Source organism: Heloderma suspectum, chromosome 3 (genome assembly GCF_057233095.1).
Source record: "Heloderma suspectum isolate Gila_16-S chromosome 3, 16-S_ref, whole genome shotgun sequence".
Lineage (NCBI taxonomy): Eukaryota > Metazoa > Chordata > Lepidosauria > Squamata > Helodermatidae > Heloderma > Heloderma suspectum.
Genome location: NC_139460.1, coordinates 64,729,625 through 64,745,354, shown reverse-complemented (window position 1 = coordinate 64,745,354; position 15,730 = coordinate 64,729,625). Strand labels below are relative to the sequence as shown.

Sequence of the window (15,730 nt, the reverse complement as noted above, 5' to 3'; positions counted from 1 at the left end):
TCCCACCTCATTCTCAATGTTAAACGCCTTGTAAATCTTGCAAAAAGACACAACAGAAAAGGACAAGAAGCCAACAGGTGTGGGGGCCGGGGGGGGGCGGAGGGGGGATAAAATATTTTTTTTAAAGCGTTGTGTAGAAATGCCATGATGTTACATTCAGCTATGTTCTTTCGCGTATTTATCAGGGCGAGTGAAGGAGCTTTCTAAAATACGAATAAAAGAAAAACCAAACCATGTTAACTTTGACCTTCTCAAGAAGCCTTTTGGTCAAGCATTTTTTTTTTTAAACGGCAGCCACCAACAAACACCATGAACCAATTTCCTTAGGTGGGTGCGGATCTTCTCTTCTTTTTTTTTTTTTCTTTTTTTTTTTTTACAACAGGGGAAACTGAGGCACGGGAGGTGGAGATCGCCACCCCCTGCTGGGAAAAGTTTCTGGCTGCCCCCTCCCTGGCTGCTCCCCGCCCCCCTCTTTCATCCTTCCTTCCCTGCCGCTCTATCCAGTCGGAGCACTCGCACTGGGGCACCCTTCCGCAGCAGCGAGCAGCAGAGCTGGGCCGGGTCTCGTGTAAAGAAGCCACAGGCGCCCCGAGCCAAGAGGGCTGTTGCTCGCGATGCAATCGCTGCGGCGGCGCCTTCGGCGGGGCCGGCCCAGCAGCCCTTGTGCTCTCCAGAGCCGCGAATGAAGAGCAGCGAGAGAGAGCGAGAGAGAGCGAAGGGGGGGCTGGGAGCGAAGGGGCCGCCAGCCAGGAGGCTGCTGCTGCTGCTCGCTCCGCGCCCCCCTTTCCCCAGCAGACGCCTCCTCCCCCATACACCCTTTTCTCCTCTGCTGGACTTAGCCAAAAGACGCGGGGAGGAGGAGGGGGAGGGGGAGGCGGGAGAGAAGCGCAACTGCAACCAAATAACAGCGCCAACCCAAAGCCGCCTCCGCACGCACGCACGCACACGCGCACACACGGGCGCGCATAGAGCGAGCGAGGGAACCCGCGCATTCCTGCGCTCTCTTCGACGCGACTCCGGAGTGAACGGCCACCAAAGCCGGTGAGGGCGGCTAAGTGGAGGCAGTCCCAAAATGAGTCTCTCTCTGTCTCTGTCTCTCTCTCTGTCTCTCGCTCGCTCGCTCGCTCGCGCGCGCGCTACCCCCCCCCCCTATGGAGCACTCAGGGGTGCTGAGCAAATAAGCCTTGCTGGTGTTGCTGCCGCTTCTGGTTGCCGCAGAAGGAAAAATTGTAGCCTCTCTCTTACCTTTTCTCTCTCTCTCTCTCTCTCTCTTTCTCAATCTTTCTTTTCTCTCTCCCTCTCTCTCCCTCTCCCTCTCTCTCTCTTTTTCAAATTGTGTGTTATGAGGAGAATTTCTGGAGAATCATTCCGCCAAGGCGAAGGGGGGGGGGGGAAGCGAAGGGAAACAAAAAAAACCACCCGCCACCCTTTCCCTGCGGTCCCCCGGCCTCCTGGTACCAAGACGCTAGGACAACATCAAAGCAACTTAGGGGGGACACTTGAGGGGCCTATTGTCTGCTCCGGACCGCTCTGTTTTTTCTTTCGGCTCCCCCTCTCGCTGCCGGGAGACTTGGTATGGCCCAGGCATTCATGCCAAGTAGCTTTCACACATGGAAGCTTGTCTCAAGCAATTGCTGACAAGCCACAAACAAGACGTTCTCCCTCCCTCCCCCCTCCCCCTCCTCCTTTCTTCAGAATGCAAACTAAAACTCCAGTGACAGGCAGGCAGGCGGGCTTGGCCTAGTCTCTCCCCCCCCCCTACACACACACACACACACACACACAGCTCAGCTTCACTGCTGTACTGGTGGAGTTAAGAGACAGGAAAAAGCCCAGGCTGAGTTGGGGGCAGGGAGAAAGCTGTCTGCTGTGTCCCAGTAAAATGGCAGAGAGAGAAAGAGAGAGAGCTGTGCACACAACACTGCAAAGCATTTGCTTTCCTCAGATGCGGTGGGGAGGGGGGAGAGATTAAAGAATGAGCAACTGCGGCAAGGAGAAGGAAGACAAATCAAACTCTTTGGCATCATATCTTGGGCATGGGGGGGTGGGGGGTGAATTTTGCCTTGCAACCTTAATTGGCCGAGATTTCTCTCTCTCTCTCTCCCTCTCCCCACACACACATACACACATAGGCTAAATATTCTGCATAATCTTTCCCAGAGTTTGCTATTTCAGAATTCCCCAGTATTTGTTAGATTTATCCGTCTCTATAGCACTTTGCCAGTGTACAACATGTTCCTCTGCTGTTCTTGTGACCTCATTTGTATGTCCTCACAACAACCCTGTGAGATATGGGTGAAGCCTTGAGAAAGGGTGACTTACACCAGGCCTTCCGAGGAACTTGAGGGTTGGGGAGGGACTTCAGCCAGGGTCTCATACATGGATCCTGGATGCTGAGTCTGCTTCCCATTGTGCAGCCCTGCCACCTAAACTCTCTCCATGTTGTCACTGCATTGTTCCAAGGGAAGGAAGTCATATAAGGGAAGGAGGTCGCTCAAGGTCATGTACAGCACTAGTAGCAGAACAGAAGCTAAAGCTCAGGTATTCCTTATGATCTGTTTTATTGTTGATCCAAGAAGGGGGGGGAAAGATGAACAGGGCAGGGAAGAAGGATTTATGTAATCCTACTGGGGAGAATTTCACAGAAGAGCCAGCATGGTGTAAATAGAGCAGGGTTAGGCAATCTGGTGCCCTCCTGATATTTTGGGCTACAATTCCCCTCAACCCTAGCCAGCATGGTCAATACTTGGGGATTATGGGAGTTGTCCAGTGGTAGCTGGTGCCTATTGGGGCTGGTGGAGCAGAAGGCAGGGCAGGGATTGCTGGAGAAGACCATGTGTGGCACTTGGAGGAAATGTACCTGGTTGTGGAGGGATCTCTCTGTCACAAGTGGGTGGGGGACAGGCAGGTTCACAGCCCCATTTGCCCCAAATATAGAGCCACCTCTGGAGTTGTCCAAACCCTATACAACTCCCATTATCCCCAACTATTGGCCATGCTGGCTAGGGCTTAGGGGAATTGTAGTCCAAAACATCTGGAAGGCACCAAGTTGGAGACAGCCGGCTTAATGATTTCTACCTGCACCATTTCCCCAATAAAAATCCCCTCCAGTTGCCACGATCATCAGTCTGCCGCATAGTTGTCCCGAATGGGGCAAATAAGCAGCTTTGGGAGAGGGATGAATTTTCATAGGGAAATGGCACAGGAGGAGACGGTTAAAGCCCCACTGTGCTGTGGAACTGATCTGGACTAGCAATCCCCACACAGCCACTGTTTGCAAAACTTTAAAGCAGGGGCATCAAACCTCTTTCGGGGCTGAATTCCATTTTGGAGAAGCTCTCAGCATTTGCCTTCCAGTGGTAAGCAGGGCCAAAAGCAAAGGGGGAGGGCCAAAATACAAAAAGTACCCGCAAAGCTGGGAAACCACCAAACTGGCAGTCAAGGGAAGGCAGCGTGGCCATCCCGTGGGCCTGAGGTTCAACATCTCTTTAAAGAAAATGGAAATGCATCCACACATGTCCATGATCATGTGTTGTTCAGCCCTAAGACTCGTCTCATTGAACTTGGTGGGATTTACAATTAATTAATTAATTAATTTGCCTGCCTGCCTTCCACTGTGGCACACACTGAGTTCTCCTGAGGTCTTCTTTCCAGGTACTGGCCAGACCAATGTCTGCTTAGTTTTAGCTGGCCTGTTATACCACATATGTTCATGCCCTGAACCATACTTACTAAGGATGCCTTACAGTTATGTTGCACAAGTGAGACATTGATGCAAGGGGCTACTTGGGATGGGGGGAAGCCTACATGAGTCTAACCATTTATCCCAATTCTTTATCTCATGGTGCATGATTTGTGTTTCTCACCGTTCTTTCAAATCCCAAGGAGCTCAATGGCAGAAGCTCAATATTTTCATTGAAATCTATATCCTCCCAGCACCCTTCAATAATCCTATTACACTTTTATCCCACCCACCCTACAAGGAGATCAGGGCAGTGTCAATGGTTCCTCCACACTTTTATCCTCACAACAACCCTATGAAGTAGGTTAGACTGAGACTTTCTGACCTGGTTTGCATGATCAAAACCAACCCATCATGGGTTATTTAAGACACAGTGGGCTGTGGCATATACCGGGCAGGATTTGCATATTCAGCTCCTGACTGCGACTTGCTGTGTCATGCAAATCTGGGAACCAAGGGTTAAACAACCTAAGCCAACAACAGTCCATGGGTAAAGCGAGGATTATTTAACCCAGGTTCACATGATACAAGCTGCAGCTAAGCACCGAATATTCAAAGTAGCTGCACACACATGCCAGCATGTACCACAGCCCACCATGGCTTAAATAAATAAACCCCAGTGGGCTGGTTCACATGAACCAGCCTAGTGACTGGCTCTAGGTCACGTAGTGAGTTTCATGGCTGAATGCAAATTTGAACTCTGGCCTCCCTGCTCTTAGTCTAACTGGAAATACATCCACACATGTCCATGATCAGTCCTTGAACTCTAACTCAGCCTCCCCGCCATCTGGTGCCTTCCATGCTGGCTGGGAATGATGGGATTTGCAGTCCAATGACACATCTGAAAGACACTAGGTTGGGGAAGGCCAAGTTAAACCCCCCTCTGTCCCCATCTTAGTTTCAGCCCAGATGGGGATCCCTGTGGCTGTTATTTGCAAAACAACAGCCACAGGACTATGCATTCCGGCATCTCTGTCATCCGTCTAACTGTATCATGTTTTTAAGATTTAAAGCCACAGCCCATAAACTTGATTCTATTTGTCTGAGTCTGCATAGAGACAATGGTTTCCTGTCCCACTACAGATGTTAATTTACTCTGCAATGCTAAGATGATTGTGTTACCATCAATTACTGCTGCTGGGAACGGTCTTATTCTGTGCATATACAGTCAGGGCCAGAAATATTGGAACAAGGATAACTGTTTTGGCAGTTGGCCTCTGTACACCACCACATTGAAGCTGAAAGGAAACACACCCAGATGGGAGCAAAGTCAGGACTTTCAGCTGTAATTCAAGGGGTTTGACAAAAGTGGGGCACTAACCATTTGGGAAGTACAGGCAGTGGCATACACACGCATCCATCATTGGTGGCTCATAAGTAATGGAACAAACCAACATCATTCCAAACTTAAGAATCGCCTTTAATACCTGGATGAAAATCCTTTGCAGTCAATGACTGCCTGAAGTCTGGAACCCATGGACATGACCAAATGCTGAGTTTCCTCCCTCGAGATGCTTTGCCAGGCCTTTACTACAGCTGCCTTCAGCTGCTGCTTGTTTGTGGGTCTTTCTGCCTTCAGTCTTGTCTTCAGTAAGTGAAAAGCATGCTCTATTGGGCTGAGATCAGGTGACTGACTTGGCCATTGAAGAACATCCCACTTCTTTGCCTGGAGAAACTCTTGGATAGCTTTTGCTGTATGTTTTGGGTCATTATCCATCTGCAATATGAAGCGGCGTCCTACCAGTTTAGCAGCTTTCGGCTGAATCTGAGCAGGAAGTATAGCCCTATACACTTCAGAGGTCATCCTGCTGCTTTTATCAGCAGTCAGGACATCAATAAACACCAGTGACCGGGTTCCACTGGCAGCCATACATGCCCATGCCATAACACTATCTCCACCATGTTTGACAGATGATGTGGCATGCTTTGGATCATGAGCTGTTCCTTTCCTTCTCCATACTTTTCCCATCATTGTGGTACAAGTTAATCTTGGTTTCATCAGTCCCAAGAATCTTATTCCAGAACTGGGCAGGCTTATTTAGGTATTTGCTGGCAAAGGCTAACCTGGCCTTTTGGTTCTTGAGCATTACCAGTGGTTTGCACCTTGCTGTGAGGCCTCCGTATTTACATTCATAAAGCCGTCTCTTGACTGTAGATGTTGACAGTGATATGCCTACCTCCTCAAGAGTGTTCTTGACCTGCCTAGATGTTGTGAAAGGGTTCCTCTTCACCATGAGCAGAATTCTGCGGTCATCCACTTTAATTGTCTTCCGTGGTCTTCCAGGCCTTTTGCTGTTGCTGATCTTGCCAGTTAATTCCTTCTTTTTCAGGATGTTCCAAACTGTTGTGTTGGCCACACCCACTGTTTTTGCAATCTCTCTGATGGGTTTATTTTGTTTCCTCAGCCTAATGATGGCCTCCTTCACTCGCATGGACACCTCTTTGGACCTCATGTTGGGAGTTCCAGTGAACAGCTACCAAATGCAAATGTAACACTCAGAACCACCTCCAGGCCTTTTCTCTGCTTGATTGGTCATGGGGTACCCAGGAAACAGGCCACACCTGGCCATGCGGCTGCTTGCCAGCCATCCGTTCCATTACTTATGAGCCACCAATGATGGGGGGGGGGTGTATGCCACTGGCTGTCCTTCCCAAACAGTTAGTGCCCTACTTTTGTCAAACCCCTTGAATTACAGCTGAAAGTCCTGACTTCTCTCCCATCGGGGTGTGTTTCCTTTCAACTTCAATGTGGTGGTGTACAGAGGCCAACTGCCAAAACAGTTATCCTTGTTCCAATATTTCTGGCCCTGACTATATAAGCACTGCTTTAATTGTAACAGACTATACTTTTCATATTTCATTACCATTTGACCCTGCTTTTTGCAATTTTCCCTCTGCACCCTCACCCCCTGCTAACTAAAGGTGACAATTCATGCATCTAATGAGATGGATTTATGTCTACAAAAACTGGGACCCAATTTGTTAGTCTTTAAGGCGTTACAAGTGTCTTTGTTAGTTCAAACATTAAGCACCCTTAGGGTGCAATCCTATGCATATTTAGACAGAAAACAATCCTACAACTCCCAGAATTCCTCAGCTGGCCACACTGGCTGGTGAATTCTGGGAGGTGTAGGATTGTTTTCTGTCTAAACATGCATAGGATTGTACCCTTAAGCAAATTGAAATAATGAGCTTGTGCATATTAGATTTGGGTTGGAGTCTATAAAATGTTTGTGCATAATGTATTCATGGCTCCTTGTGGGTTGGCTTTTTAAAGAAAAGAAATAAGCTTCGCTTCATTTTTATTTTTATTTTAGTTTTAGAATCCGGATAATCATAGTTCAAAACTGTAACAGCTAAACAAGGACCCAAGTAGCATGATACACTATTGTTCTGCATACTGTACACAGATTTGTACCTGAAAATGAACCACATGACTGACTGTCAGAAGTTTCATAAGAAAAAACAGCATTGCTCCGCCTTGAAAAGCATGCGCTGTGCCCAGAGAGAGAAAAAGGTTCAGCTTCTGGGCTTGTCAAAAGGTCTGAAAGGAGGCCCAAGGAAATTCCACGCAAACTTCACCTGGCTTCACATGTATAACAGTGCCTTTCATCCAAGGATATCAAAGTAATATTATAAATAGGAGCAAACGTTATTATCTCAGTTTCGTAGGTGGAGAAACAGACAGTGATTAAGCACTTTGCCCAAGGCCACCTAAAGGAGGAGAATAGAACCCAGGCTTCCTGACTCAGTGTTGATTAAACTAGTAAAACCACTAAAAAACTCTACCTACAAAGGTAGAATTCTGCAGGTCTGACTGTTTCACTACATTTTACCTGCACCTACTTTGTGGTTTTCGGGATTAGATGAAGAAGAAAAAGGAATCAATTGGAGAAAGGAAAGACAATGCAGGATGGTTTTGCTTTTCAGAGGCATGTGAAGTATGAAAAATGGAACATAAACAGAATGTTGCAAAATTCCAGATGGCATGAAGGCTCAGATGATGAGGGCAATATATATCGAAAGAAGCAACATGAAATGTTCAAGAAAAAGATGTCTGGGCTAGATAAGGGAAGCATAACCAATTAGAATTTGCTATTAGCCCAATTACTTGCACTTCAACAAATATTTTTCATTATTAACATAGTATATAAATGTAAAGAATAGGGTCACCCAAGTTACACATACATATTATATGTAAGAATCTATTTTTTCATATTATTATTACTCTAGTCCCCTGTTTTGATAAGCTGATCTATATTTATTTTTATAGACCCTAAAACATATGATTGTACAGATTACACAGATGCTTATCTTTAATTTTACCTAATTTCTTCTTTATAAGAGCAACCCATTTATGTTATCAAGTTTGTGGTTTTATAATATTGCTTCACTATGTAATCCTAGGTCAACAAAATGGTCAGATCCTTAATTCTGATCATCTATAACAAGCTAATAGGAAAGGAGGGGGGACCAGAAAAAGACGCTGCAGAAATATTTGGAGAAGCAGCAGGATTAGTCAGACTCTGAGTTCCAAAATCTGGGGATGTGTTTGTACAAGACCTGGAATGTCAGGAAACCTATCTTGCAAAACAACTTAGAGAAATATTCAAAATGAGCAAATAATATTACTATGGTTAGTAGCATTACTATGTCCACAGGTTTCCAGGCACCTAGGAAAACAGATCCTAAATGAAAGAATTAACCATGAAGGTTTGTTGTGGATGATTGTTTGCATGGACGTTTAGTAAGATAACTCTCTTGACACAATCAGAACCAGACAAACGGTTTTGTCACACACCTTTCAGCTCTGATCCAGCAGAGTGATGCATTCCACTGACAGACAAAGCAAGGTCTAAGGGATCCTTTCTTCAGTTAGTAGACATTGACCTGGTTCACACGACATGACAGCCCAATGTAGCTTAATTGATCCTAGGGGGCTGTCGCATTGTGCCGGGTGCCTGCAGGTGCCATTTTTGCATGGTGTCCACAGGCGCCCGATTTGTTGTGGCTTGTCATGTCATGCAAACCCAGACAGCAGAAGTTGTTTACTGACTGGGTTTGCATGACACAGCAAGTCATGTGACTGGGAATCATGCAACAGTGGTGCTCATGTGTGCTGGGCATGACCCAACAGCCTATGCCAGTAAATTAAGTCACAGTGGGCTGTCCTGTCATGTGAACCAAATCACTGAATTAACTGAAATAGCCTTCACTCTAAATGCTGGCTCCCACCCTTGCCTGGGGAAGTGGTCCCCTGAGACTATTCATTTTCAGTCATGCTATCAGATACTCCAGGGGCTGAACTGTGAACCTTGTGGCCTGGGTTTGGGACCTACCTTGGTGATCTAGTTGATGCCCTTTTCCTGCATAAAGAGAACAGAGCTGTGCAACACCAGCTCCTGCAACTGACAATCAGTATGATGGAGCCATTAGAGTAGGTAGACCTGGTAGAAATGTTAGAAGAGCCTTTCCCAACCTAGAGCCCTCCAGATGTGTTGGACTACAAGTCCCATCATCACTACTCAGCACAGCATTGCTTGGGATTATGGGATTTGTGGTCCAGCACATCTGGAGGACTCCAGGTTGGAGGAAGCTGTCCTTCTGACCTTGCTGGAGTTTGCTGCACTTTTGGCATCAGCTTCCAGCTCCATGCACACCAGACCAAGATTCAGGCAAGGTGTCCATGGCATTTGCTGTGATATGAACATAAGCAGAGCCATGCTGGATCAGACCAAGAGTCCATCTAGTTCAGCATTGTGTTCATACAGTGGCCAACTAGCAACTTTTGGGAAACCCACAAGTAGGATGTGAGTACAATAGCACCCTCCCATTCATGTTCTCCAGCAACTGGTATACAGAGGCATACTGCCTCCTATACTAGAAGTTGCATATAGCCATCAGGACTAGTAGCCACTGATAGCCTTTTCCTTCATTAATTTGCCTAATCCTCTTTTAAAGCCATCTAAATCGGTGGCCATCGCTAAAATTCCATAGTTTAACTTCCTTTTATCTGTCCTGAATCTCCCACCAATCAGCTTCATTTGATGACTCCGGATTTTAATATTATGAGAAAGTATATATTCTTAGCTTGTGGAGATCCATAAGGGTGTGTGCTGACACAGTTACAGCAACATCCAACAAGGAAAGTCTGCCTTGCTATGTAGCAACACCAAGTTGACTAAACTCAAGTTGAATTGCAATGAAAAAGCTCAAAATATCATTAAATCACACACATATGGCCACATGCGCGCACACGCAAAATGATAGTATTCAAAATTCTTCTAATATCAAAAAGTCACATAACTCAAAGAAAAGCTGAAAATCAAGAAAAAAAAATAATGAACACGGAAATTAATACTCAAGCAAGACTCAAATGAGATTGTTGTTGAACTTGAACTGTTTGTTCCACAACCACAGAACGTTCATATCACATAAGACACCAAAGACTGAATAGTGGCTAGAAGGTGGAAGTTCCATGAATTCTGTTTATAATAATTACAATAAACCCATAATGGTGCCAATGCGATTTAGTATTTTTTAAAGATCTATGTATTTATAAAACATAACACTCTATCTTTCAGAAAAGCACTCAAGGCAGCTTACATTTAAAGCAATAATAAAGCATAACTATCCAAAACCAGTAAAATCACTTTAAAATATCAGAATAAATGTTCCATGATAAAAAAAAAAGGTTACAGCTCAAAATGTCTGAAATACTTGTGTATTATATATATTTTTGTATAGGATGATTTTAATCATATTGTATGTATTTGGGGGTATAAATCTGAAAAATCATGTTCTAGTTGAGTTGTGTTTATCAGTTCATTTTGGTGGCTAGCCTTGCAGGATTGGAGTGCAGATGACTTGGCTATTTTCCCCCCTTCCCCAGTTTTGAATGTGAGGATAAGGCAGCTCCCCATGTTCCTGAGTCAGACCATTGGTCCACCTGACCCAGTATTTTGATTGATTGATTGATTGCATTTATATCCTGCCTTTTTTCCTCCAAGGAACTCAAGGCAGCGTACATGATCCTCCTCCTTCCTCCATTTTATCCTCACAACAACAACCCTGTGAGGTAGGTTGGGCTGAGAGTCTGTGACTGGCCCAAAGTCACCCAGTGAGCTTCCATGGCCGAGTGGGGACTAGAACCCTGATCTCCCGACTCCCAGTCCAGCACTCTAGCCACTACACCACACTGGCTCTCAGTATTGTCGACACTGACCAGTAGCAGCTCCTCAGGTTTTCAGGCAGTTTTTCCAGCCCGCCTGGGAGATGCCAAGGATCGAACCTGGGACCTTCTGCATGCAAAGCAGGTGCTCTAACACTGAGCTATGGCCCCACAGAGTGTTTGCCCTGTTTGCAGTCCCATTATAAGAGATTGTGCCTACCTACTCAGGCATGTAAGGCTGTGCTGACTTAGCTACTAGCTACGTGATGTTAGAAAGCCCTTTAAGGTGATGGGTATGTGAGTCATTCCCAGTCCTGTCCTCACTATGCCTGTGACACACCCTGCCTGCCTCATTCTGTGTCATACCATATCTTTGCACAATACCTTGCTCTACTCAGTCTTGCTAGTGTGGCAGTTTCTCAGCTAGTGTGCACTGCTGCAAAGTATGTGGGTTACGTCTCAAATCTGCTCTATGCTACAGGTTGCAACCCTGAGATGGCTTTCATTGGATGCTGTTCTCAACATGTATCCATCTGTGCTGCAGCTCACTAGGCCATTCCATGCTTCTGCAGTCAGATCCTGTGCATATTTACTCAGATGTAGGTCCCATTGCAATTAATGGGAGTGACTTCCTGTAAAGTCAGGGGCAGGCAACACCCGGCTGAGGCTGCATGCAACACCCCCCCAGCCATTTTTGCACCCCTGCTGCATTTGCCACCACAGTGGCAGCAAACTGCCCCATGCCCGCACACACACACACACACACACAATTTTGCAAGAAAACAAGGCATGTGGGAACGTGCACCATGTCTGGAGACATAATCACTCCCCTGGAAGCCTCCTGGGAGCACAATTCTGCTTGTAAACAAGGCACCTTGTTTCCTTCCAAAATTGTGTGGGGCTTGCCACCACCACCACTGCGGCAATTTGGGGGGGAGGGTGCAGCCCTTAGTAGGTTCCAGGAGACAATGCAGCCCTCCAACCTCCACGTGCTGCCCACGTGTGTATTAAGTGTTCTTAAGACTGCATTCTAAAATGGAAGAAGCTGAGTAAAGATAACTAAGTCAAATGGGGAAATATATTAATGTTTGTTTATGCAGCTGAAGGAAACAAAATACTTGGGCCACTGTGCCACCAGGCTTGGCTTGAGCGAATCACTGTCTCTCTGCTTTAATTTATCATCTTTAAAAGGGGAATTATCATCATCTGCATGCTGCATTATATGAGCTGTTGTAAGGATAAACTAAAGAAATATTGTGAAGTGCTTTTCACATTAAAAGTGCTATATACATAAATCAGATTAGAGAAAAAGTAATTTACTCCCACCTGTTTCACAAGCCAGTCACATTGCTTCTGCTTACTTACCAGGTCTTTATTTGCTCTCAGATTACTTATCTTTGTAGATGAACATACCTGGTGCTCTGAAAACCAGAAGTGTATTTATAAGTGTGCAACTTTGAACTGAAATGGAATTAAAACAGAGCCTGGGTCCAGACAAGACATACGTGGTAGTGGTAGAAGCTGGGAGGCCAGTGATTGCGGGCATCTTGCTGTCCTTTCAGTTAAGGTTCACAGACTCATAGTCCAGCACGTAGCAGGAGATGTGAAAAAATGGCAGGGCTGCCCAGCCACTATTGGCCAATCCTGGAATACCAGCTATGTTTCTGCCATTACATACCTATCGCCAGCCGGTAGACCAGGGCTGCAGAACCTCTTCCTGCCCAAGGGCCAAATTCCATTTCAGAGAAGCTCTCAGGAGCTGCATTCCAGTGATGGGTGGGGCTAAAATACAAAAACAACAACAACACCCCAGCCCATTTTAGCTTAAAGCCCTCCTGCCAGTAGCTAAATCTTAGGAGAAGCAATTCAACCTCTTAGAATGGCGGGTAAAACTACACAAAAGACAGGAAATAGAAAATAATTGATGGTTGGGGGAAAGGAGGTGGGCCCTAGGGTAGGGGGCATGGCCATTTGGGCAACCCTGGAGGACTGGGTTGGGACCCCAGAAGAGTCAGCCTTCACCCCTGGGCCTGAGATTCTGCACCCCTGCAGTAGACAACAACCCACTCTTCTTGTCTTCAAACACCCCATGTATTCACGGTGGTCTAATTCAGTTCTGTACAACATATGGTATATGATATAACCTCACACACTAGGAGGTGGCCAAGGGATCAGGTTGCAGCACACATACTGAGAGGTGCACTCCAGGGACCCATCTACACGAGCCATTTACTCTGGGGCTGCTGCGATCTGAGGTCCTTCAGGACACATGACACAATCGCCACTTCGCAGCCTAACTGCAGTTTTCATAGGGACAATGCGGATTTCTGCAGAGGTGTTTTGCTGTGATTTTTTAGCTTGCTGCGGGTTTACCGCAGTTGCTGAGTTGTCTGTCCCTAGGGATGTGCAAATCTACCCCTGTCTGGGTTCTCCGGGCGCCTGTCCAGCCCCTGCCCCTGCTCACCAGTTCCTGGACTGCACTTGAGCCCCTCCCACATTCGGTGAGCAGCCCACACTCACCCCAGTGGCCTTGTTGAGCTCTGCAGTCACCATTTTTAAAAAAATTAAATGGTGATTGCAAAATGTGCATATTTGTGAATGCGCATATTTGTGTATGTGCGAAAATGTGCATTTTTGCAAACCCCATTTTATTTCTCAAAAAATGGCAGCCACAAAGCTTGACAAGGCCACTGGAGTGAGTGCAGGCCATTTGCCTGGGCAGGAGGCGAGCAGGTACAGGGGCTTGGCGAGCAGGGCTCAGGGATGTGGGCAGGGGCGGTTCTGCCGGATTCTCGGATGGAATTGGGCACCCGCGCCATCCCTATCTGTCCCTTCCTCAAACTGACTTCGCAGTTTGCTGTGGGTGTGGGGTAGGCATGGTTAGCGATTGCGTCACTCTGTGACGCCTTTTCATTCCTCCCCGTTCCTCCCTGTTCCTTTGCAGCTGCACAGTAACAGAGAGGTATCCATTTTGGAATTATGGGTAGGCACATACCCCTCACATGAGCATACCCCTTCGCATGTGCGAACCATTGTGAGAGTTACCATGCCAAACAGTTGGCATGGTAACGAAGGAGCAGAGTACCCACATCTTACCAAAGAGGAATGGGCAGACACAAAAGAACCCCTAAAATACAGAACAGCCACTCAAACCCGAAGTGTTGCAACCCCACCCTCATGTGGCTGCACAGCTGCGCATTTAAATATATTACTTTAAAAAAAAAGAGCAGCTCGACTGCCGCAGTTTACTTCACTGTAACGGCTATGTGTCAGGGCACAGTGGATTTTCCCGTTGGAGAAGTAAATCGCACATGTACCGCAGCAGAAGCTAATTCACAGCTGCAATGCTGCGCAGTTTTGATGGCGTGAAAGTTGAAAGAGGTGTCATGTAGATGGCCCCCAGGATTCCCTGCAACTTCACACAGAGATTACCCATGAGTGTTTCCCAAAATCCTCTGTCACATTGCAGCAGATAAGAGGGAGACATTTTGGATGAGGTGTTGCCTGAACATCTGTACAAGAGTTCAGCAGATCACCTCGCTTAATCATCTTCTAGTCCACAGACATCTGTACCAGTTGAGGAAAGGAGCTGGAATTCTAATACAAGGGTATTCACTATTCATCATAGCGAGCTTCCTCAGGTTAAAATCATTGTCTGAATCTCTCCAGGCAAGCAAATGGATGGTTCAGCTTGCTCAACTTTAGTGGCAAGCAGGTCAAAATTAGAGGGATAGCCTGGTACGTGGGCCCACAATATCCTGTTTTGGATAATGAGCAACTGGTTTTGGTCAAAATACACAGTTACCCCTTTATTCCTAATTCCTAAAACCAACAATCAACACAACGGTTGGCACTCAGTTTGCTGGCTCAACCAAGACAGTGGAAAGAGCTTTTGCTCCCATAGCAACTGTCCACAGTACCATTAGGAAGGCCGAACTCCCACTTTGAGGACCAATGGCTGCCTGTTAATTTATCTAGCAGTATAATTTGTAGACTTTTAGCAAAGAATTCTAGATGTTCTTCCCCACACCCCTTGTTAAAATGCTTATTTGCCAGAGAGGGGAAAACATGACTGATAATACCGTCACATCATTTCATGGTAGTGCATTTACCGAGAGCAATGTAATAAATGGTGCAGTTTCTAGTTGGGTCCAGCAGGCGGACCTGGGCTGAACACACAACAGAGCTATGCATAATCATTATGCCAGTGCTGAGTTGGTTTCCTTTCTTTTCTTTCTTTTTTTTCCCCACCTCTCCTAGCAACACAAATCTGCAAGAGGAATAGAGCTATGTCAAACTGAGGGAGGAATGGTCATAGGAGATGCTCGCCTTCCTTTCTGATTATTCCAATTTTGTTTTCTGTGGAAATCCAGGAAACCAGTCATCATCTGCCTGCCTCAGTGATTCATACAAAAAGCTGCTAGATCAAAACATTGCCTGCCTGTGAATTTTTCAGTGGAGTCCATTTTATGGAATTTCATCCACTGAATTCCTAGAAAGAAATTAAGTTTACAATAGGGGACAGGCAGGATGCTTGTGCAGTATTACTTAACACATATACATCTTTCAGCCTGTTGCTCCCATTGCTGGGAACCCAGGCAGGTAAAGAAGGTAGGTGCCCAGGGCCTTCCCTCCATTAACATATCATGTATTAAAGTACACTGCAAGAATGAATGCATACAATTCTTGGAAACCACTAGGTACTGCTCAGAATCACCAACGTTTGTAAGATATGGCATTGGAGGTGTTTTCAGCTGCTGCAAGAATCACACAAATACCTCCTGTTCCTGTAAATTCTTGAACCCTTCCTCATGTTT

At 46.2% G+C, this 15,730-nt stretch overlaps 1 long non-coding RNA gene across 1 annotated transcript; it reads left to right on the top strand.

Moving 5' to 3' along the window:
- The first annotated feature begins 291 nt into the window (after positions 1-291).
- On the top strand, positions 292-7,192 carry LOC146349772 (uncharacterized). Its single transcript, XR_014789076.1, has 2 exons — positions 292-1,041; positions 7,060-7,192. It is a non-coding gene; the product is annotated as an uncharacterized LOC146349772 (long non-coding RNA).
- The last annotated feature ends 8,538 nt before the right edge of the window (positions 7,193-15,730 follow it).